Raw genomic sequence first — 25,126 nt, 5'->3', positions numbered from 1 at the left:
CTCATGTGAGGGTGGAATCAAGCAAAGTTTACTAATTTAATTTTTTTTTTTAGGATAGGGGATATCTGGGCATGTTTAGAAGGCAACAGGGAGGAAGAGGTGGAGGAGAAATTGAAGATCAGAAAATTAGGGAATGATTATAATGGGCAAATTCCAGGAACAGATGGGAGGGGATGGGGTAAAGGACACAAGAAAGGATTGTGGTTAGGGCTACTTCCTCAGATATTACTGGAACCAAAGGAAGCTGAAATGGGGACTGAATCTGAAGGGATATGAGGTATGAAAAGGCTTCATGTTCTCAGTGAATTGTGACAAGGTCTTTTGCTCTTAAGATAGGTAGCTTGAAGAAAGAAGAGGTTTAGAATATCTGTGTAGGAAATTCATTAGTCAATTAGGGAAAAATAAAAGAATTGGCCCTGCAACAATGGGGACCCAGTTGAGATTAGATAACACAGATTTGTAGTAGATACAGTCAATTTGATTGTGTAACTTCCTCCAGCAGTCATTTGGTAATAAATTAGTGTATAAGGATTTATGCAGTCTGTCCCTCTGAAGGAAACCATAGTAGAATCCCAATTAACTAGAAGATTCAGGAAAATGGAGAGTTTTCTGGTTAACTCGGACTTCACTAGAAACCTTATTTTAATTTCATTTTTGTTACTGAAAATCTTACTAAGCCAGTCAATTTGACATAGTAAGTACAAAATAGCGAATATATTTGTTAATGATTGAGGAATGTGCAAATGACTTGAGTTCCAATAATCATAATATAGCATTGTAGATGTAGAAAGTACCTCTAAGTTCTACTTTAGAAGTTTTTTTTTAATGAAATCCTCACTATCGTCTTTTCTTGTGTTTTGCTCTTCTAAAAACTCTGTAGGGTTAATTACAGTATAATAGATTACCCATGGGATTAATAAAATAATTCCTCTTTTGGAGGACTAGTCTCCCTATGGATCAGGTCCAACCCATGAACATCTATTCCTTCTCATCTTCTTTAGCACATTGCTCCCTTTATTATCCCTGGTCTCTTATCTTCAATCTCTTCAGGTCTACTCATTGCTTCCTTTCTGCCTACAAATTATCCTCAATCTTCAAAAATATCTTACTTGATTCCTCTGCCTTACTAGCTATTGTCTCATCTTCCTTCCTTCCTTCCTTCCTTCCTTCCTTCCTTCCTTCCTTCCTTCCTTCCTTCCTTCCTTCCTTCCTTCCTTCCTGCCTTCCTTCCTGCCTTTTTTTGGAGGGAGGAAGGTAGGGCAAGTAGGATTAAATGACTTGCCCAAGGTCACACGGCTAGTTTTGTGTTAAGTGTCTGAGGCTGAATTTGAACTCAGGTCCTCCTGACTCCAGGGCTGGTGCTCTATTCACTATGCCACCTAGTTGCCCCTCTCATATTTCTCCATCTTTTTATGGCTAAACTCCTCAAGAAGGTAGTCCATGATGGGTTCCTCCACTTCCTTTCCTCTTATTGTCTTCTTAATTCCACAAGTTAGGTTTCTGACCTAATCACTCAATTGAAATTTCTCTCTCCAAATTTATCAATGATTTCTTAATTGCCAAATCTATTGGTCTTTTCTCCATCTTCATCCTTAATTGACTTTTCTGCAGATTTTTACATTATTGATTACCCTCTTCTTCCTCATATTCTCATTTCTCTAGATTTTTGTGATATTACTTTCTCTTGATTCTCCTGACTGCTCCTTTTCTGTCTCCCTTACTGGTTACTCCCACTAAATGTGGGTGCCCCACAGGGCTCTGCCCTGAATCTTTTTCTCTTCTCCCTCTATACTATTTCACTTAATGATTTCATCAAGTTTCATGGATTCTTTATGCCAATGATTCTTGCAGATTTACTTATCCAGCCCTAACTCTGCTGACTTCCAGTCTCAAATCTTTAACTGCCTATTGGACATCTTGAACTATGTTTCATAGATATATTAAACTTAACATGTACAAATTGGAACTCATTATTGTTTTAACCAAACTGTCCCTTCTTCCAAACTTCCCCTATTACCATCAATGTTATTATTGAAAGTAATGCTACCATCCTTTCAGTCAATCAAACTTGTAAACTAGGTATCATCATCAATTCTTGACTTTCATGGCATCCCTCCTCTGCACCTTCCCACTACCTATAATCTAATCTGTTGCTATGTCCTGTTGATTTTACCTTCTTAACATCTCTAATACATGACCCTGGTGTAAGCCCTCTACACCTCTTGTTCCAAATCATGATCGTCTCTCCACTTTAGCCCTTTATTGATTAATTGATTGAGTGAGCCTCTACTCAACTGTCAAAATGACCTTAAAGTTCAGGTCTTACCCTATTACCTCCTAGTCAGTTAAATACAATGATTCCCTATCACCTCTAGGGTCAAATATAAAATCTTCCTTTTGGCATTCCATGCCTTTCCCACCTTGCCTCCCTCTTTCCAGTCTTTTTACACCTTACCCCCATGGATGCTCAAGGATGCTGCTCCTTCCTCTAGATACTCCATCATATACTGACTGATTTTTCACTGACTATCTTCCATGCCTAGAATTCTGTCCCTTTTCATTTCTACCTCTTAGCTTCCCTGGCTTTCTTTAAATACCTGTTAGAATAAAAGAGGCCTTCCCAATCCCCTTTAATACTGGTCACCTTATCTCCAGTCTATCCTGTAAATAGCCTGTTGGTACATATTTGTTTGTATGTTATCATTGTCTCCTCATTAGACTGTGAATCCCTTGAAAAAAAGATTGTCTTTTGTTTTTTTTGTATCCCTAACACGATAGTGCCTGACAAACAGTAGGTACATTATAAATGTGGATTGACCGTTCTCATCTCACGTGATTCTTGTCCAAGCTACTCTGTAAATGTGTCTCTAGTTTATTTGAGACTTTGTGGATACAAGTGCTATACTTGTGCTATGGGTCTTATCACAGTCAAACTAGAGGGATCTTTGAATTTTATAGGTAGAGAAAACTCAGATTCTTTGGATGCTATATAACACATCACCTGTGGAAAGGACTAGAATATCCCAATGAAGAGGAAAATTGACTTTTTTCACAGTTTGTGAAACAAGGGAAGTATTTCTGGTGGTTTTTCTTTTTTTGCAACAACAACAACAAAACCCAAAAATGACAACAGCCCCAAAAGAACAAAGTTTAGGGGAATTTTTACATTGAAGAATAGAGAGCAAGGAAATCCTGCTTAACTAGCAAGGGGGCTGGGACTGAAGTAATGCATTCCTTCTTTTCCTTTGCTATCAGTCATATCTATCGTTAGTCATATGATATACTATATTTCTCAAGATGTGTTAGTTTCTAATGGTTTCCAGGAACCTTTAAAATTGAATGGTATATACACAATTCTAAACTCAAAATGTAGTTAAAGGGAAGACATGAGATGCCATAGCAGTACTTTGATATTTGTTTTTCCCCATTACTCTTTCCTCTTGGTACTTTTATTTAATATTTACTTCCTGTCTAGCTAGTTTAGATGTCTGTGGCTCCAGCAGATTGTTTCCTTTCTTGGTTTCTCTTCCTCTTTCTTCCTTCTCTCAGTTCATTCTTCATAATTTATTGTGGTGGTTTCTCCCCTAAAGTACCTCATCTGAATTTGGCTTTTTGCCTAATTCCGGGAAGATGGTGTTTAGAAGTAACATTGGCTTTTTTCTTTTTCCCTCATTTTGCAAAATCTATGTTTGTAGGTGATAAAAAAATTTCGGGACTTTTAAAGTGACTACTTTTTTTTTTGCCTTTTGGAGGGCAATTGGGGTTAAGTAAATTGCCCAAGGTTACACGGCTATTTTTTCTTTTGTATTGGTGTTAAGTGTCTGAGGCAGAACCAAACTCAGGTCCTCCTGACTCTGGGGCCAGCACTTTACTCACTGTGCCACCTAGCCACCCCCAAAAGTGACTACTTTGATATATTGGGAAAGAAATCTAGTTTTCAAATGAAATTTATTCCTCTTTTTTTTTTCCCCATAAAAATGTTTAGCATCTTGGATGAATTTTCTCCAAACTGAAAATGTATTAGTTCAGAAGGACCACAATAATAATAGCTACATTTATATAGTAATTTACAAGTTAAAAGTACTTTCCTACAAATTATTTGCTCCTCACAAGCCTGGGAAGCAATGCAGATATCATAATCTCCATTTTACAGATAAAGCAACTGAGGTTGAGCAGATGAATGACTTGACCAAGATCATTCAGAGAACGAAGAGTCAGCTCCTGATCTGATTTCAAGTTCATTGTTCTGCACTGTGCTATGGCACCTCTGACAAAAAACTCATCAAGCAATACTTTTTTGAATAGCCCTTTCTATGTATTCATATTTTAAAATTATTTTCAGACAAACCAGTTATGGAAAATGAAGACAAAGTAAAAGTAGAATAATACTTTGAAAAAATTCAAATTGTCTGTGTGTGGTTTTTTTTAGGGGAGGGGCATTAGCCCAAATAGAAATTCAACATTCTCCTAGAGAGACAAATAAATTTGGAAGCAGGCCACCAGCTTCATATAAAAATTTAACAAAAGGATTTCAAATACAGCTACATTGTATGTGTGTGTGTGTGTGTGTGTGTGTGTGTGTGTGTGTGTGTGTGTGTAGGGACAGTGTTTCTAGATGTTCTGGATAACTTAGACTAAGGAACAGCTAATAAACTTCAGGAATAGCCTTCGTATTCAATTGACTATCCAAGCTGGAAGAAAAACAAACAAAAAACCAAAACTGGTCAGTTCTGCTTGATATACAGAACTTAATTACTGTGACAGGATACTTTAAGCTTCCCTTCTCTTTCCCACAACATTTTTGGTTTCCTTCCCAGAAATACTGGCTTCTTTCTTTAAGAACGTAGAGTTTTAGAGTTGGTAGACACTTGCTTTCTTGATGCTGGAAACTCAACAAAATGTGGAGGAAGCTTTTACAAAGCAGGAAATGCAGACTGGATCTGTCATTTTCTCTTTTTTTCCGAAAAGTATTGTTAGAAGACTTGGGTTCCACTTCGGGCTTTGCCACTTACTCCTATGAAGGGAGAGAGGTCACTGGTGTGACTCTGGGCAAGTCACTTAATCTCCCAGGGCCCCAGTTTCTTCATCCTTAAAATGAGGGCGACAGGATTGAATGACCACTAAAGTCCTTTCCAGCTCTAAATCTTTGATCCTATGAAACTCCCCAGTGGCAACTGTCTAGTGCCGTGCTAGGACAGAGGGGTGACCTCTCTCCCTCAACACCTTAGTCCTTTCTCCCTCATGCATACAGCCCTCTTGTGACTACCTAGAGAACCAAGAGGTAGAGCTAGGCAGAGCAGAGGTTGAGAGATAAGGGTGTGGAGCTGTGGGACCGGACGTTGGCACGCAAGCCTAGGTAGGCTGAAGGGGGAGCCAGGGAGCGTGGACACGCGGACGCGCACGGTGGCTGCCAGCTTCCCACACTCCGAGGCGCGCGCCCGCCTCCCTCCTAGCCTGCGCCCCGCGCGCGCCTCCCTTCCCTCTCCATTCCATGAGAGTGACGCGCGCTCCCTCCATCCCTCCCTTAGCCCGCGGCGCCGGCGCAGCCGCCTCCGCCTTCTCGGGCTCTCCGAATCCATGACGTGAGTCGCGGCCGAGTTACTCCCTCGGACTCTGCTCGGCGCGGCGGGCGGAGGGAGGGAAGGGGAAGGCGGAGACGGGGATCAGCTGCACTAGGAGCAGGAAGTTGAACAGGACCGGGAGCCGCTGCCGCCGCCGTCACCTCCAGAAGTCCGGCGCCAGCGCCCTGTCTCTCTTCCCGCTGGGCAGCCGCTCAGTCCTTCCTTCCCTTTTCTCTTCCCTTTTCTCCCTCTCCCGGCCGCCTCGGCTCGGGGACACCCCGCCCGCCGCCGCGGTTCACCTGCCTCCCAGTCCAGGTGAGTGAGGGAGGGAGTGGCCACACACTGGGGGCAGCCCGAGAGGCGCTGGTCCCAGTGGCGCCTCTGGGGCTGGGGGCTGCGGAAGGGCAGCCCCGGGCCTCCCTGTCTCCCCCGCGGGCCCCTCTCCTTGCCCCGGAGACGGGGCAGCAGCCGCATTGTCCTTTGCATCTGCAGGGGGTGCGGTGGGGCAGTGAGGGGCTCCATGGGGAAAGTCGAGGGGGTCACGGCCGGGCTCTTTCTCCCGACTTCTGGAGGAGAGAAAGAAGGGGGATACAGCCGGGCCGGGCCGGGCCGGGCCGGGCCAGAAGGCAGCCCAGCCGGCTCGCTCTGAGCTGTGGGTCCGGCCTGTGAACCGGCCAGTGGCGAAGGTGGGGAGGTGATGAAGACAGAGCCTGGGAGGCTCCTGCTCATTCTTCCGGAACCACCTGCCTCGTCTGCCCCCGGGGCTGCCTCTGACGCTCACAGTAAAAGGCAGGGACTGCTTGGGAGAAAAATAAATTGAAACTTTTCTTTAGGAGTTGATTAGTAAGCACTTCATAAATTCCATTTGGATTACTATTAATAAAATGTCCTTGCTCTTCTGTAGCAAGATAATTCATTGTCCTCCAGGAATCAAGCCAAGGCAGCAAGCATTTGTTATTAAGCGCCTACTACGTGTCAGGTGCCGTGCTTAAGTGCTGTAGACTAGAAAAGGTAGTCCCTGTTCTCAAAGAGCGCACAATTATGTACAAGCCATGTACAAACAAGATATATACAGGATAAACTGGAGATATAATCTGAGTGAACACACTGACAGTAATCTTTTATTTTTGGTACAAAGATAACTTAAAAAATTTTTTTAGAGTAAACATCTTTTTAAAAAATTGGTGCCTTTTGTTTTTGCATCCCATTCATTTCCGAATATATTATTCCTATACTACCCACCTGTCCATTGATTCCTTCTTGCAAATCAAAAAAGAGAAAAAAAAATGCAGTTGATCAAAACTAACCAACCTAGGCTGCAGGCCTATTCACTTTTCCAGACCCATAGTTTCCCAGTAGACCCATGAATGGCTAGAACTTCATTATCTTAATTCTTCCAGGATCTCCTCTGAATCTTATTCTTTAAATGACTAAAAAAAATGCAAACATCTAAGTAAATCTGTACTATAAATTAAAGAACCAACTTGCATTAATAATAATATAATTGTGTAAGTGATTAGGTTAAGGATTTTAAAAGCCAAAACAGTATTTCATATTGCTCTAAAAATAATTGAGATTATTTTTGAAGAAACTATACTTCTAAAAGGGTAAAAATGTCTTCTGTTGCTGTGATTTTGATTTTAGGGAAGTCGTAGCTTGATAACTGCCCTTTTCCTGATATTAGCCAACCACTAAGAAGAATATACAGAATTTTACATCCATTAGTATTCTCATAATACATGTTTTGGTGGCAATATTTAAATACCCACAAATATTAGTGAATAATATTACTGAAACTTACATAAGTTTTTGAAGCTGTTATGATTTGGTGATATAGATAAAATATATCTAGTCAGAATTTATTGGGGATTTTTTTTTCTTCTGAAGGAAACAAGATTTTAGCATAACTTCAATAAAAGTCACCTCAAGGTTTAGCAAATTACACTTGCCATAAAATGTGGATCTTGAACTTGGGTTGGTAGTGGTCAGGGTACAAAGGTTAACAGCAAAGCAGAGGGTTTTTTGCACAAATTAACTGAATTTAAAGAAATGTCTTCCTTTTGCTACAGTTTGGCGATTAGGATCTGTTCAGCAAAATTATCATGTTTAATTCAAGCAATATAAATACAGTGTGGTGGCCCACTGTCAGAGGAAGAAATAATAAAAGTGTTAATCCATGTTTTTTGGTAAATTTACTTTTTCAAATACTCAACTTATTTTAGATAGTTGTTATACAGAAATTTATAGGTAGAGTGGTAAACAAGGGTCACTTTAACCTTCTATAAATTTGAATACTGAATTTTATACAAAACCTTTTTCTTCTAACCTTTGCTCAAAGTACAATTTCAGAAACTGTTAAAAATCAGTAATCTTTTTTTGGTGGGTGAAGGGGAGGGAGTATTGACAGTGATTGATGTCAGAAAAAAAGAAGGAAAACAGCATCAATGAAACATTTATAAAATACATGGAAAAGGGCAGAAGGAAGTTCAGAAAGATGTAAGCAAGATGGTTTCAGAACTATACTGCTAAATTTATTATATACTTAAAAAAGTTATTACACAGTGGATATTCGTGGTTTTATATAACAATATTTTCCTGTTCTTTGAATTCATATATGGAAATATTTTGTTTACATATATAGAAATATCAGTATTCATTGATATTTGTTAAGTTCATTACAATAAAAAAATATAAAAACAATACCATAAGAAAATATTTCTTCTGGAATAAAATCCCAAACCATATCATTTTTATTTCACTTGTTTCATTGGGTTATTTCAGTATCTATCATAAATTGACCTAAAGTATTAAAAACCTTTTCAGTGATAAAGTTTATAAAGAATAGTAGTCAGGAAGTCAGAGAGCTGCTGAAGTTTCATCCTGTTGTGAATGTGCTTAATGTGTATTGAATATTATGTCATCCATTGTTTAGACAATTATGCTTTATTGGGGAACTGGACTGCCATTTCCTTCAACAACTTAAAAAAAGATTTTGACTGATTTGAATGAGTATCTGAAACATTTAAAATTGTTACCTAGTTTTAACTACTTTTTGTATTTAAGAGAATCTTGAATTATGGAGCATGCCTATCTAAAAATGGAAAATTTAAAACTTGGTGACTTAGAAATTACTTATTTGCATTTAATATCCAAAAATGACTTGATTAAAATTTCTTTTAAAAAGACTCAACATATGGTAAATTATGGTTTAATTGAATTATGATACTGGAACAATGTGGTTATACTTTTGAATTTACCCATTGGTAGAGGGAATTGTTTAAATTGCCTGAAGAGCTGCTATCTGTATTAGGGTAATTGGAGGTTTGATATGGGTACATATTAATGGATAGGAGCTTCTGATTGACTCAGTTCCTTTTTTTTTCTTTGATAGCAAGTCAGTACTAAACAGTATGAAGCATAATCTGTTGCTTCATTTTCGCAAATTATTATTTCTTAACTAAAATGAACTGTATAGGTTATAGAACATAGAATTAGATCTGTTGTTTGCTGTAACCTCATCCCTGGCTTACGCAGATGAGTAAAGCTATCTGTTTACACTGTAGCTAAAATGAATAGTAAGTTTTGCTTTTAGTTAGCACATACTGTTTTATTCTCCTTAAGAGAAAATATTTTGCCTGTAAGAGCGAAGTATCCTTCTCAGTACTATTCAGCCAATTCTGTTCCCTTTCAAAGAGGGTTTATTTTCAAAAAATTTTTACACAGCTCCTTGCACTGATTAATTATTGTTGCTCTGCTTTATTAAACTCTTTCCATTCCCCTTTTCCTCTGCTTATGTTAGACAAGCAGGAACTGAAAGGGAAAACTCCTTAGTCAAAAGCAATGTCTTTTCTTGACTTTAGGAAGATGTAACCTAGCTAGTGTGCAGAAAGGACCATGCGATTGCTTTGGGGATCAGCATCTTTTGCATCTGAGTTAATGAATGAAATAGGAGGTAGGTAGAATCAGACAAAAAGGAGCAGAGAGGAGGCAAACTGGTTTGCCTTTTTTTTTAATAGGGAAGTTTTGTTTTGTTTAAACTATTGTGAATTCTTAAACCATATATAAATGTAAGTACACTTTTTTTATTTCTCTTATGTAGTACAGACATACTAGTACAAATAAGAAATGTCTTACCAAGCTCAGTTATTTTTGTATTATCAGCACTGCAGCTCTTCAGTTTTGCATTAGATAATTGAACTGAATGGAGTTAAAATGAATTTTTGGGTTCTGCTATTGGAGTATTCAACAGATTTTTTTTTAAAGAATGCATTTAAAATAATTTTCAATAGTAACTGCACAATTTTGTAAGTGCCAAACTTAAATAGACAACAGTTATTAAATGGAATTTTTCCTTGAGGCCAACATTGACATAAATCGTGACTTAAGGAAAAGTAGCAAGTCAAAAGTGTACACCCAGTAATGCCAAACCACAACAATCATAACTAGAAGAACCCATCCGACCCATCTGTCTTCTTTAAAAATGTTGCAGTACCATAGAGGAAGTTGTTTGTTATGGAGAAAGAATGTATCTCAAGTGAAACCAAAACATTGTAGTGCATTCCTTCTTTGTATATTCATATGATGTAACTAATTAATGTACAAAGGAAGGTGGTAGTAATTGCAAGCCATAGAAATCTTTTGTATATGCTGTATGCTCACTTGATATGTAGTCTTACAAGTTAATCTTTGTAAACTAAGGTGTTACATGTGGCAGGAATTTTTATTGGGATAGGAGTTTAAAGTTTAAAGTAGGTCATCAGTATTGTAGATGTACACTTGGTGTAACGTGCCCCAGAAAGACAGGGGTTTAAGTCCTGACTGACACGTACTGGCTGCCTATGTGACCCTAGCCAAAACACTGAACCTCTTGGTGTTCCAGGCAACAGCAACAACATGAACATCTTTATCTATTTAAAAAGTTTTATTGACATTTTTAGCTTTTATAACACCTTAATTTCTGAATATTTTCTTTTTTTGTCCCAACTAGTGAATGATCACATATGCTTTTCAAACACAAATGGTTCCCATGATCAACTCTTACATTTCTGCCTCTTTTTAAAAGGAGAGGGCAGTTATTACCCTGTTTTAATCACATGACCTTGTCACAACGTTGCTGAATGTACAGGCAACTTCTTAACACAGAGGTTCTTAACCTGGGGTTTGGAAATTTTCATCGAATTTATAGCTAAATTTCAAGGGGTCTATGAATTTGGATGGGAAAAATACAATTTTTGTTTTCACTGCTTTTAATCCTACGTATTTTATTTGAAACATTTTAAAACATTATTCTTAGAAGTGGTCCATAGACTTCATCAGACTGCCAAGTGGATTGATGATACAAAAATAGATTAAGAACCTTTGTTCAGAGATTATAAATTGCCAGAGAGGGTGCTAACCTGTCTTGGTAGTGCAAGTTTATCATTTGGGAGTTCCCTATACCGAGGTCAAGTTTCTCTCTATCCATCGTCATTCAACAAGTATTAATGGCACAAGGGAGGATTCAAAGAAGAGAAAGATGATCTCTGTCTTCAAGTAGGGTATAATCTAGTTGGGTGAGTATAAGGGCCAGGGTAAGATAACTATAATACAAGGAAGAATATTACTAGGGCCTTAATAAATAGGTTGCAACAAAGGAGAACGAGTAGCTTATTCTTTTTACTCCTATATTTATGTAGCTGAGAAGATCAGGAAAAGTTTTGGGAATGAGGTGGATTTTGAGGTGGAATTTGCAGAACAGGTAAGATTTTTGACATATGAGTAGGTGAAAGAATTCCAGGTACAAGGAACAACATGAGCAAGGAGAGTAGGTTTGAGGAATAGTGAGTAGGCTAGTTTGTCTGGAGCACAGAGTATGTGCAAAGTAATAGTGGGAAGTAAGGACAAAAAAATAGATTGGGAATATATTGTGGGGTCTTGACTACCAAATTTAAGAGTAGAACTTCGAGAGCATGTCTTAGATGAAATGTTAGGGTTTTGAAGACATGTAAGCCTTAAAGGGATTTGTAATATAGTTGGAAGAGAAAAGGCATAACCATAAATAGATGTGTTAGATAGAATTTAAATTCTGAAGATGCTTTTGGGTAGTGGTGTGGGCACTTCTCATGCTGAAGGTTGCACAGAATTACTAGTGTTAATCTCCTAACAGTGTCTTATGGCAAACTATGTGTTTGTTTTCTGTTGGTTATATTGAGTTAGGAATATTTGAAAATCATGACATTAACATTTTTCTGGCAGTTGTATCTAGCAGCTAGTTTATATAATTTTCAAAATTTTGTTTTTTAATTTTTTTTTTGCCTTTTTTTGGGAGGGTAATTGGGTTTAAGTGACTTGCCCAAAGTCACACGGCTAGTTTTGTGTGTGTGTGTGTGTGTGTGTGTGAGGTGTCTGAGGCTGGATCCGAACCCAGGTCCTCCTGACTCCAGGGCTGGTGCTCTATTCGCTGTGCCACCTAGCTGTCCCAAATTTTTATTTTTAATTGAAGAGCAGTAGTTGAGGTACTAGGTGATTTGTTGTGGGCATATTAGCTTTCTTGGTGAAATTGATGATTTCCTTTATTTTTTTGGGTGCATCCTTTTAAAATTTAATTTTAAAAAAGTCATTTTATGACTATGATATGTTACATTACAAAAGTGGCATTTTTTGAAAAATACTTATTTGTTGATTATAATTATATTTTTGTCTTTCTATTTAGATGTCAGTAATGAACAAGGTGAAAGGGTGTGTCTACATATTTCTAATCCTGGATAACATTTTACTGTTGTTTTGAAGTTCTTTAATTATATGCCTCGTATAATAATCAGTATTAAGTAGGACTAGACAACCAGTCAGTGAATTAGACTGCTGAAAATACTTACTGATTTGAAGGTGAGCTTGAACCCTGAAAAGTTTGCCTGCTCCAGATATCTCCGCTGTTGGCTTTCAGTATGCCTGAAATACCTGCTATTAGAATCACTTCTTTGTTACAATATAAATGTATTACCTGGTAGAGGTAGCAGCTAGAATCATCCATTATCACACTGTCAGAATAGGGCCCTGTGAAAATGGGGCATAGGACAGATAGAGTTTGATACAGGCTAGGGATAAAGGAAAGGAACATGGAGTTCTTTTGGGTAGGTCAGGAGGTCTAGGGGGTTCAAAGAGCATTAGGAGGACATTAAAAACAAATGGTACCATTTTGCTAAGGGCTTAGGTTCTCAGAGTATTCATGGAATCTCATATATTCATTGTAGACCTCATATTTTCAGTTTTTAGAGATTGTTTTACAAGTGAATCCATTTTCCTTCTTTTAAAAAATTACCATATTTAGTAAGACATTTTAATCTGAAGAGTAAAAGAGAGAAAATAATAAGTTTAGAAGAAATCTTGTTAAGTTGTTTATTCCATTTTTTTAGGTAGATTAAACCAGTTGATCATAGTCTGAATTGAATATTACAAAGTTATATGTCATCACCAGAGTCTTTCTGAATGAACATTAAAGCTCTTCTTTCACTTGTGTATTTGGTTTTTCTTGCATTTACTTTTTAGAAGTTCTTTAGTTCAAAACTAAAATTGTTAGTAATGGATGTATCAACCTAACTACCTATACCACAGTTATGTAAGTGGAAATAGTCTGTTTGCATTGTAGGAGCTCATTGGTAATTTTGTGTTTTTAGATATTTGGTTTTATATTTGTGGTTTTTGACAGTGTTAAAAATGAACTAGTAATATTTATTGTTAACTATGTTCTTGGAACCGTTTTGTTGATGAATACCTTGGGCCATTAGTAGGATTTCTTTGGTAAAGGTTAGTGTATGATCTTGGTAAGTTTTTATATTCTTATTTATTAACATTACTGGGATTACTGCAGATGGCCTATAACTTCTGGTCTTCTTGTGACTTTGTGCAAACATCATCTTGTGGTTTTAATTAGATGACTTTTTTAAGAGCTTCTGGTAATCTTTATGGCTTTTTTTTTCTTTTAGTATTGTGCCTGGCACATAGGAAGAAGCACTTAATAATAATAAAATCTGCCATTTATATTGCATTTTAAGATTTGCAAAGTGCATTAAAATTATTATCTTTTACTTACAACAACCCTATGAAGTAGGTGCTTTTATTATCAGTATTTTACAGTCAAGAAAACTGAGGGTAGGTAGAGGTTAAGTGACTTGTCTAGAATTACATAGCTATTAAATTTCTGAGGTCAGATTGGAACTCAGGTTGTCAGTACTCCAGGTCCAGAGGTCTATCCATTATACCACCTAGGTGCCTCAAATGCTTGTCTATTTTTTAGAACCAACAATAATAATACCAATTGGTAAAAACTAAACTATAAATATAATCTTGCTTTACTACAGTAGTGATGGGGAATGGATTAGAGAACATTTTTTTAAACTTTGAAAGTATATAAATTAAACTTTTTAGTAACTACTCTAAATTAAATTGCTAAGCTCCCCCTGCCCCCTTTTAAGTAATTTAATTAATTAATTTTTAGTCTTCAACATTCATTTGCAAAAGATTTTTTTTTGCTTTTTTTTTTTCAGAGTGGGGAGGGGAGGGCAACTGGGGTTAAGTGACTTGCCCAGGGTCACATGACTAGTTTGTGTGTCATGTGTCTGAGGCCGGATCTGAATCCAGGTCCTCCTGACTCCAGGGCCGGTGCTCTACTCACTGCGGCACATAGCCGCCCTGTCACTATGCAATCTAGCTGCCCCTATTTCCACAAGATTTTGAGTTAGAATTTTTTCTTCCTGTTTTTCCCCTACCCCCACCCCAAAATAGCAAGCCTACTGAATACCCCTTACCCCAATCTGTTCTCTCTTATATCCTCCCCCATCACCTCCCTAACTTTCTAGTAGGGCAAGATGGATTTCTATACCCCAGTGCCTGTATATCTTTTTCCCAAGTTGCATGTAAAAAACAAACAAAAAAATTTAAACATTTGTTTTTAAAACTTTGAGTTCCAGATATTTTTTCCCCTCCTCACCTGCCCCCACTAGGAAGACAAGTAATTTAATATAGGTTGTACATGTGTATTCACCCAAATTACTTCCATAGTAGTTATATTGTGAAAGACTAACTATATTTCCCTCCATCCTCCCCCAGCTTCCACTTATTCTCTTTTATCCTGTAACCCTGTCCCTTTTCAAAAATATTTGCTTCTAACTACCCTCTCCCCCAATCTGCCCTCCCTTCTTTCATCCCCCCTCTTATTCCCCACCACCCTGTTTTCCTATAGGGTATGATACCCAATTGAGTGTGTATGTTATTCCCTCCTTAAGCCAAATTCAACGAGAATGAAGTTATCTCATTCCCTTTCACCTTCCTGCTCTTCCCCTCCATTGTAAGTTTTCTCTTGCCTCTTTTAAGTGAGATAATTTACGCTAATCTATCTCTCCCTTTCTCCTCCCAATAAATTCCTCTCTCATTTCTTAATTTTAGTTTTTAGATATCATTCCTTCATATTTAGCTCATCCTGTGCCCTCTGTCTATGTATACATGAATATACATATGTCCACACTCACATATATATATATATATATATATATATATATACGTACACCCTCCTATACATACGTATATATGCATGTATACTTATGTATACATATATAATCCCTTCAACTATCCTCATACCGAGAAAAGTCTTATGGGTTACAATTATTGTTTTTCCATGTAGGAATGTAAATAGTTCAACTTTAATAAGCTCCTTATGATTTCTTTTTCCTGTTTACATTCTCATGCTTCTCTTGCTTCTTGTATTTGAAAGTCAAATTTTCTGTTCAGCTCTGGTTTTTAAAACATCAAGAATGTTTGAAAGTCCTATATTTCATTGAGTGAACATATTTTCTCCTGAAACATTATACTCAGTTTTGCTGGGTAGGTGATTCTTGGTTTTAGTGCTGGCTCCTTTGACCTTCAGAATAGCATATTCCAAACCCTTTGATCCCTTATTGTAGAAGCTGCTAGGTTTTGTGTTATCCTGATTGTGTTTCCACAATACTCAAATTGTTTCTTCCTGACTGCTTGTGGTATTTTCTCCTTGATGTGGGAACTCTGGAATTTGGCTATAATATTCCTAGGAGTTTTCTTTTGGGGATCTTTTTCAAGAGGCGATCTGTGAATTCTTTCAATTTCTCTTTTGCCCTCTGGTTCTAGAATATAGGCAATTTTGCTTGATAATTTCTTGAAAGATGGTGTCTAGGCTCTTTTTCTGGTCATGGCTTTCAGGTAGTCCAGTAATTTTAAAATTATCTCTCCTGGATCTATTTTCCAGGTCAATGGTTTTTCCAATGAGATACTTCACATTGCCTTCTATTTTTTCATTTGTTTGGATCTGTTTTGTAGTATCTTGATTTCTCATAAAGTCATTAGCTTCCAATTGCTCCAATCTAATTTTGAAGGAGTTATTCTCTTCAGTGAGTTTTTGAAATTCCTTTTCCATCTGGCAAATTTGGCTTTTTAAGGCATTCTTCTCCTCATTGGCTTTTTGGGCCTCTTTTGCCATTTGAGTTAGTCTATTTATTAAGGTATAATTTTCTTCAGTGTATTTTTGGGTCTCCTTTAGCAGGCTGTTGACTCACTTTTCCTGATTTTCTTGCATCATTCTCATTTCTCTTCCCACTTTTTCCTCTACTTCTCTTACTTTATTTTCAAAACCCTTCTTGAGCTCCTCCATGGTATGTAACCAATTCATATTTTTCTTGGAGGCTTTTGATGCATGAGTTCTGACTTTGCTGTCTTCCTCCCTCTCCATGCGTTGATCCTTTTTGTTCCACCAAAAAAGGATTCTATGGTCTATTTGTGCTTCCATTGCTTGCTCATATTGCCAGCCAATTACTTGACTTTTGAGCTCTTTGACACAGTAGAACTCTGCTTCCAGAATGGAGAGAGCTTTGTTCCAAATCACTGGGGTTTTCGCAGCTGCTGGAGCTATGGGGGGGCACCCTCTCTACAACACCCACAAACTTCAGCACACTGGCCACACATCCCAGGACTACCACCCAAGACCATGATCCATATCCAAGCAGGTTAAAGCAAGAGTGCTTACCCTGTGAATAGTGGCTTGGTCCCCCTATGATCTGCAGGCCAGGAGCTCTGGAAGCAGTCATGGAGCAACAGCTGCAGCTGCTGTAGCAGCTCTTCCATTTATCACCCTGGAGACAGGGCCTGGAACTGTACTCTTCAGTCCCCTGCTGTTCCAACAGAGTTCCACACTGACCTTTTACTTTGTCTTTGGTATTTATGGTTTCAGAAGTCTGGAAACTGCCATAGCTGCTGGTGATTCACTCTGCTGAAGTCTGCTCTGGCCGCTGCTGTTCAGGGCAACTGTGCTCATGTGGGACTTTGCTCGGCTTCCAGCTTGGTGTGATAGACCTTTCCTGTCAGCCTCCTAGGCTTCCTTCAGCAGGAGATTTGTTTCTCTCTGTCTCTTTGTGGGTTCTGTAGCTCTAAAGTTTGTTTAGAGTAATTTTTTTTTTTTTACATGTATCGGAAGTGATTAGAGCAAAGCTCAGGTCAAGTTTGTGTTTCTACTCTAACATCATGGCTCTGCCATACAGTGCTCTTTGAGCTTTTTTAATAATTATAGAAAATGGCTTTTATTCATAGTGTTTTGATATTATCTTTATTTTTAGGAAAAGGCAATGAGGTAGTAGGATTAGTGGAAGGAGCACTAGAGGACCATGGTTCAAATTTTATCCCTTCCACTACTTATTTGTATGACCTTGGCAAGTCACTTGATCCTCATCCTCAGTCTCCTCATCTGTCAGTAAAGGAGTTATACTAAATAAATAAGGTCCCTTCCAACTCCATATTTTGATCCTGTGAGCACAGGATTTATAGTCAGGAGAGATTTGAATTCTAATCCTGGTTCTTAACATATTAGCTTTGTGACTCCAGGCAAAAAGACTCATCTTTCTAAGACTATTTTGTCTAGTTCCCCAACTATAAAATGGCAATGGCAATATATTTACCATTTGTATCACAGGATTGTTGTAAAGGAAATGTTTTGTGAACTTTAACTTTGTATAAATTTGTCATTGTTACTTTTGTTGTGTTGAGGGGATGGATAGAATCAGAGGATTATGGGTAAGGAAATTTTGATTGATTTCATATGACCATTCGTGACCCTTGTAGCCATATAAACATAATTAAAGGGAATAAGATTTTGATAAAGCAGTGAATATAGATTTATAAGTGAGTAAAATAGTTCTGATTTTTCTGATATTTTATGTGTACTTTATAACAGCTATTTTTTTCTTTATCATGTGATATAGTTGTAGAAAATTCAGCAGAATAACTATGCCATATTGAAAGTGGTTCCCATGCAGTTTAAGAACCATGTTGTGCATAAACATTTTTTACACATGACTGGAATCAGAACTTGCTGGAAACTCAGACGATGGCTACTCATTTGAAAGACCTGTTCAAAGTGAAGTTTACAGTTCTGGAACCAGAGTAATTTTCTTAGTTCATAACAAGCAGATGCCAAAGAAAAGTAATTAAATTGTTTTTGCTTCTTTGTAATTAAAAAAATTTTAAATGTGAAAGTCAACTTTTAAATTGTTTCTGCATTTCCTTCTGTATTATGTGTTATAGGGATAATTCAGTAACTTTGTGTATGTAATTTTCACTTTCTGAGTTAGAAATATTTATGATTCATGGGCAGGTACACTGGGTGTAAATTTGAGTCTTTTAAGCTCTGTGTACTGAAGTTTCATCATCTGTAAAATGGAATATTTAACCTACCTTTAAGGGCTTTTTCTAGCTTCTAAAATCTGTAGTGGAAGTTCCTTATTCTTCCAGTTCCTCTTTATTTTATATTGGGGGTTTCTTGATATGACTTTTGGTAGAGGGCAGGTCCCAGTCCCTCAGGCTTGTAATCTAGTTGTTATCCTGGGGAAATTCTCTCTCTCTTCTTCTTCTTTCTCCCTCTTTCCTTCTTCTTCTTTTCTTCTCCCTCTCCCTTTTCCCCCTACCCTCTCCATCTTTTCTCTCCCCTCTCCCCTCCCCATATCCAAGTTGTTGCCAAGGCTTTTTGGAACATCTCTCAAATATGCCCCTTCTTTTTTCGGACACTGCCACCAACCTGGTACAGGTTCTCATCATTTCATGCCTGGACTATTGCAATATCCTGATGGTGGATCTGCCCCCCTCAAGTCTCTCCAATCTATCCTCCATTCAACTCCTAAAGGGATTTTCCTAAAATGCAAGTTCAGTTATGCCACTCTCCTACTCAGTAAACTCCATTAGCTTCCTGTTGCTTCCAGGAGGAAATATAAAATGTTCTCTTTGACATTCAGAGCCCTTTATAACATAGCCCCCTCCTACATTTCTAGTCTTACACCTTATTCCTGCACATTCTTTGATCGAGTAACAGTGACCGTCCTGGCTGTTCCACAAACAAGACACTGCATCTCTTGGCTCCAGCCATTTTCTCTCGCAATCCTCTTGCCTGGAACACTTCGTCTGCTCAGATTACTGACCTGCCTGGCTTCCTTTAAGACTCAATTAGAATTCCAGCTTCTACTGGAAACTTTCTGTAGGTCCCCACTCTTAATCTCAGTGCTTTACCTCTATTAATTATTTCTTATTTATTTTCTGTCTATATTGTTTTGTATATATTTGTTTGCATGTTGTTTCCCCCATTAGATTGTAAATTCCTTGAGGGCAGAGGCTATCTTTTCCCTCTTTCAGTATCCCCAGTTCTTAGTCCAGAGCCTGGAATATAGTGGGCACTTAAAAAATGTTTATTGATTGATGTTTTCTGGAATAGCCATGTTTCTGCAGAGTTGAGTGTTTCATGGGGAAAACAAACCAGTAATAATATATTCTAGTAGAATTAAAAGCCTATTAAAAAATAGGCATTAAAATTGTGACTAGTTTTGTGACTTAGTGGATATGATATAATGTTATGTATATTTGAAGGTAAGAGATAACACATTCATCATGCAACAGTAGTACAACATCAGACCTGTACTTGAAGTGGCATCAGTTTATTTACAAGTAAGATGGTTGATTGTAATATTTAGTTACTACTTAAAAAAACTGAATTAATTTTTAGTATTTCAGATAGCAACATGGAGTAGTAGAAAAAGTATGGACGCAGAGTCATAATATTAAAGCTTGAATCCCACTTACTGTGTAATTTATATGTAGCAAGTCACTTGAACCTATCTGAGCCTGTGTCTACAAAATAACCTGATCTCTCATGTTATACTTCTGTTCTATGTCCTGTGATCTTATGAATAGTTTTGCAATTTGTTATTCTCTTTATCATTTCCTGACTTTCTGTTCTCTAGTTTATGTTAGTATAAACTAAATTTTAGGCATTAACCATGACATATGTTCATTGTCAGATACATTCCTGAGGGTAACATAAACGTTGAGGAAGGGAGAAAGACTTTCTACAGTGTCCAGGCTGAGACCAGTTCAGTGTGGGAAAGTGTTGTATCTTGTTTTTCTGTCCAGTGTCTACCCTGCCCCCTTCCTCCATCTGTGCCAGCCTTCATTCTGCCCTCAAAAGGGCCTCAGGAAAAGAGAGATACAAACACTTTGGTTGAGTAAGAGGCTGCTAGGCCAGGTTTGGATCTCGTGGGGTTTTTGGAAGAATCTCTTTGCTTGGACAGGAAGATGAATAAATATGGATTAATGAGAGTTTAAGAATATGAACATCTTTTATATGCACAGATAAACTCATCATCTAGATTTTTCGGTTTCTGATTGTGATGGTAAATAGGAAATAAAAAGACTAGAGATGAACCAAGGTTTTAGTATAACAACCAAAGTGAAGTTTGAAAATAACATGTATAAATGAGTCACTATACATTTAGATTTAGATTTTAATAGAATATAGAGAAAAGTAACCTTCATAACATTTTAAAAGTCATTTCTTAAACATTATAAATTAAATGAATTTTCTGCTCACTTTCAGCATGTTTTGTAAACTATTCTTTAAAAAATTAAGAATTTATAAACCTTTGAGCCTTTTTAAAAAATATAATGTTTATTTGTATTGAGCTACTCATAGACACAGAAAGTTCTGTCCTGAAGGATATTCATCCTAAGGCTGTTCTTTTTATGTTAGGTTATTTGAATTTCCTTTGAAATGTGGATTGGGTTATTCCAGAGAGGTTTCTTCCCTTGTCATTTGTTCTAAAATTAGATCAACCAGCTGTGTTTTGGTTTGTGGGTATCTTGTGTTATCCTTTCAAACACTGTGATCTTACTGGCTATGGGACAAAATAGAGATATTTCTTGAAAAAAAGATAAGTTTCTCTGCTTATACTGTTTAACATAGATCTCACTTTGCAGATGAGAGAGACATTATGTCTTACATATTTAATATGTTTGCCTTTGAGGTTTTAAATAATACTCTGATTTAGTTTGCTCACTGAAATTGGAAAAGATGTTTGTATGTAGGCTACAAAACTGACATCTGTCTAAAATTGTTACATTTGTCATCAACTTTTGTGATAGCACATCATTGTATTAGTTTTATAAAGGCTGTCCAAAATGTGTCTTGAAAGAGTTTTTGAAATTGTAGGTTTTTTCATATATAAGCATATGATGAAATGAATATCAGTGCTAAAACCAGTTAAATTTTTATTTCAAAAGGAGCTATCCTGTAAATTTTCTGTATTACTATTTAATTTTATTTCAGAGAATCTCAGAATTGGAAAGGGCAGATGGTATTTAGTCCAAACCATATGCACATATATTTGTGATCTCATTTATGTGGGATACATCAGATGATGCAAAATTGTAACATAGTCATCCCAGACTGTCTTGTGTGATACTTGCCTTTGTTTTCCTATAAGTTCAGTATGGGGGGGGGGGTCCATCCAAAAATGCTGGAGGATTTTCTCACTTTCTCTTGATTTTTTTGAGAATATCACAGGAAAGTTTGTAATGCCTCATTCTTGCCATGTAACTGTCCATCTTTTTTTTTTTTTTTTTTGCTTTTTGGAGGGGGAAAGGCAGGGCATTCAGGGTCAAGTGACTTGCCCAAGGTCACAGGGCTAGTAGGTCCTCCTGACTCCAGGGCCGGTGCTCCATTCACTGCACCACCTAGCTGCTCCCATCATTTTCAGTCATACTTTCTCTGATGACATCCTTTATTCTGATTCTTTGTAGTTCTCATTTGTTACGTGATGAATTCTACTTAAAACCATTTGTGCCTCTCCATTGCCCTTTGAATAATGTTCAGTTTTAATTCTCTGGAGGCTTTGGCAGTTAGTGGTGCAGCAGATGGAGGAGTGGATCTTTGTTTCAGGAAGAAGTTTGCAGTTCGTAAAAGCTTTTCAATTTCTTAAAGACAGGGTGGTCACTCTTGTCCTTTTGTTTAACTAGAGGCATGTCCTTTCAGAGTGTCTATATTGTGGGCATGCTTTTTAGGTTGTCCAGATATCTAATTGCATGTCATGTCTAAGTAATGAGAATTCTTGATCCATTTAACTTTTCTTTTTTGGGTACTTAGGCTGTACTTTTTTGGGCACTTATAGATTTCATCCAAGTAGTAGTAGTTCTGGGGCTTGCTCAAACGTGCACAGTGTTGTACACAAACAGGAAAATCTGGAATATTTTACCAAATAGGAAATCCCTCTAACCTATTCTGCAACTCACATCTCCTCAGCACCCCCTGATCCTGGGACCCCTCATTTCCTCTGATTGGAGTGGGTGGAAGTTGGATATTTAGGAACTCCTCTCTAATCCTTTATCATTTACGCAAGAAATTCTCATCATTTTTCACCTTGCTGTGCTTCTGGAGTTACTGATCTCCAGGAACCCATCATTCTGCAAGATCAAATTGACTTTAATTCATACCTCCTCCAAGTCATTTCCCATGCCCTCAGGCCAGGTACTTCTTCTTCCTTCTCTTTCAGTATGACAACATACCAAAACTTTTGGATGAGCCAAAGCAGTTCTTAGGGGAAATTTTATATCTCTCAATGATTAACATGAAGAAAATAGAGGAGGAGATCAGTGAATTGGGCATGCAACTAAAAAAACTAGAAAAAGAAAAAATTAAAAATCCCCTATTAAATGCCTAATTAGAAATACTGGAAACCAGGGGCGGCTAGGTGGCGCAGTGAATAGAGCACTGGCCCTGGAGTCAGGAGGACCTGAGTTCAAATCCAGCCTCAGACACTTAACACAAAAACTATCTGTGTGACCCTGGGCAAGTCACTTAACCCCAATTGCCCTCCAAAAAGAAAAAAAAGAAAAAAAATACTGAAAACCAAAGGAGAGATAAATAAAATTGAAATTAAGAAAACTATTGAACTAATAAATACAACTAAGAGCTGGTTTTATTAAAACAACAACAACAGCAAAATAGATAAATCTTTAGTTAATTTGATTAAAAAGAGAAAGAAGAAAACCAAATTGCCACTGTCAAAAATGAAAAGGGTGAATTCATTACCAATGAAGAGGAAATTAAAACAATAATTAGGAGCTGTTCTGTCCAACTGTGTGCCAATAGATTTGACCATCTTAGTGAAATAGATGAATATTTACAAAAATATAAATTGCCCAGATTAATAGAAGAGGAAATAAAGTTCTTAACCCAATTTCAGAGAAAGAAATTGAACAAGCCATCAGTGAACTCCCTAAGAAAAAATCTCCAGGGCCAGATGGGTTTTCAAGTAAATTCTGTCAAACATTTAAAGAACAGTTAATTTCAGTACTATGTAAACTATTTGGGAAATAGGCAAAGAGGGAATCCTATCAAATTCTTTTTATTATACAAATATGTTGCTGATACCTAAATCAGGAAGAGTCAAAACAGAAAGATATTTATAGACCAATTTCCTTAATGAATAATGCAAAAATTTTAATTAAAATGTTAGTAAAGAGGTTACAGCAACTTATCATGAGGATAATACACTATGACCAGGTAGGATTTATGCCAAGAAAGCAGGACTGGTTCAGTATTAGGAAAACTATCAGCATAATTGACCTATCAATAACAAAACTAACAAATCATATGATTATCTAAATAGATGCAGAAAAAGCTTTTGACAAAATACAGCACCCATTCCTATTAAAAACCCTAGAGAGCATAGGAATAGATGGGATCTTCCTTAAAATGATAAATAGCATCTATCTAAAAGTACCAGCAAGCATTATATAACAAGGGGAATTATATTAGAAGCATTTCTAATAAGATCAGGGGTGAAACAAGGATGTGTATTATCACCACTGTTATTTAGTATTGTACTAGAAATGTTTAGCAATAAGAGAAGAAAAAGAAATGGAAGGAATTAGAACAGGCAAAGAAGAAACAAGCTATCACTCTTTGCAGATGATATACTTAGAGAATCCTAGAAAATCAACTAGAAAACTACTTGAAATGATAAATAGCAAAGTTGCAGCATATAAAATAAACTTACATAAATCATTGGCATTTCTGTGTATTACTAACAAAGCCCAATAGAAAGAGATAAAGAAATTCCATTTAAAGTCACTGTAGATAATGTAAAATACTTAGGAGTCTACCTGCAAAGACAAACCCAGGAACTATATGAACACAATTACAAAACACTTTTCACACAAATAAAGTCAGAACTAATTAGTTGGAAAAATATTAGTTGCTCATGGGTAGACCCATGTTAAAAATTATAATTCTGCTTAAAGTGATTTACTTATTCAGTGCCATACCAGATTATGAAAAATTTTTATAGAGATAAAAAAAAAAATAACAAAATTAATTTGGAAGAACAAAAGGTCCAGAATATCAAGGGAATTAATGAAAAGAAATGCAAGAGAAGGTCGTCTAGCAATACCAGATCTTAAATTGTATTATAAAGCAACAATCGTCAAAACTACTTGGTCCTGGCTAAATAAGAAATAGAGTTGTAGATCAGTGGAATAGACTGGATAAACAAGACACAGTAGTAGATGACTATAGTCATCTACTGTTTGATAAACCCAAAGACTCCAGCTTCTGGGATAAGAACTCAGTATTTAACAAAAACTGTTGGGAAAACTGAAAAAAAAAAGTGTGGCAGAAACTAGGCATAGAATGTCTTACACTGTATACCAAGTTAAAGTCAAAATGGTACATGATTTAGATACATGATTGATACCATAAGCAAAATAGGAGAGCAAGGAATAGTTTACCTGTCATATTTATGGAGAATGGAAGAACTTTTGGCCAAACAAGAGATAGAGAATATTATGAAATGCAAAATGGATAATTTTGATTACATTAAATTGAAAAGTTTTGTATAAACAAATCCAATGCAACCAAAACTAGGAGGGAAGCAGAAAGCTAGGAAACAATTTTTATAACTCGTATCTCTGATAAAGGCCTCATTTTTAAAAATATGTAGAGAACTGTGTCAAATTTATAAGAATACAAGTCATTTCCCAGTTGATAAATGGTCAAAGGATATGAATAGGCAGTTTTCAGGGGAAGAAATTAAAGCTATCTATAGTCATATAAAAAATATTTTAAATCACTTTTGATTAGAGAAATGCAAATCAAGACAACTCTGAAGTACCACATCACACCTATCAGATTGGCTAACATAACAAAACAGGAAAATAATAAATGTTGGAGAAGATGTGGGAAAATTGGAACA

At 36.9% G+C, this 25,126-nt stretch overlaps 1 protein-coding gene across 4 annotated transcripts in view; it reads left to right on the top strand.

Annotated features, from left to right (window-relative positions):
• Positions 1 to 5,519: 5,519 nt before the first annotated feature.
• Positions 5,520 to 25,126, top strand: part of MYO6 (myosin VI) — a 244,702-nt gene continuing 225,095 nt past the window's right edge. For 2 of the 4 annotated variants that reach the window (XM_069066992.1, XM_069066990.1), the window contains exon 1: positions 5,520 to 5,876. The gene's annotated coding sequence lies outside the window, so the exon portion shown is untranslated. The remainder of the gene's footprint in view (positions 5,877 to 25,126) is intronic. The other 2 variants (XM_069066991.1, XM_069066989.1) reach the window with 1 other exon arrangement.

Source organism: Petaurus breviceps, unplaced genomic scaffold, assembly GCF_028583685.1.
Source record: "Petaurus breviceps papuanus isolate PSGF00001 unplaced genomic scaffold, PetGlider_PUasm1.0 90734, whole genome shotgun sequence".
Lineage (NCBI taxonomy): Eukaryota > Metazoa > Chordata > Mammalia > Diprotodontia > Petauridae > Petaurus > Petaurus breviceps.
The sequence above is the reverse complement of the archived record's forward strand: the minus strand, read 5'-3'. Positions and strand labels throughout refer to the sequence as shown.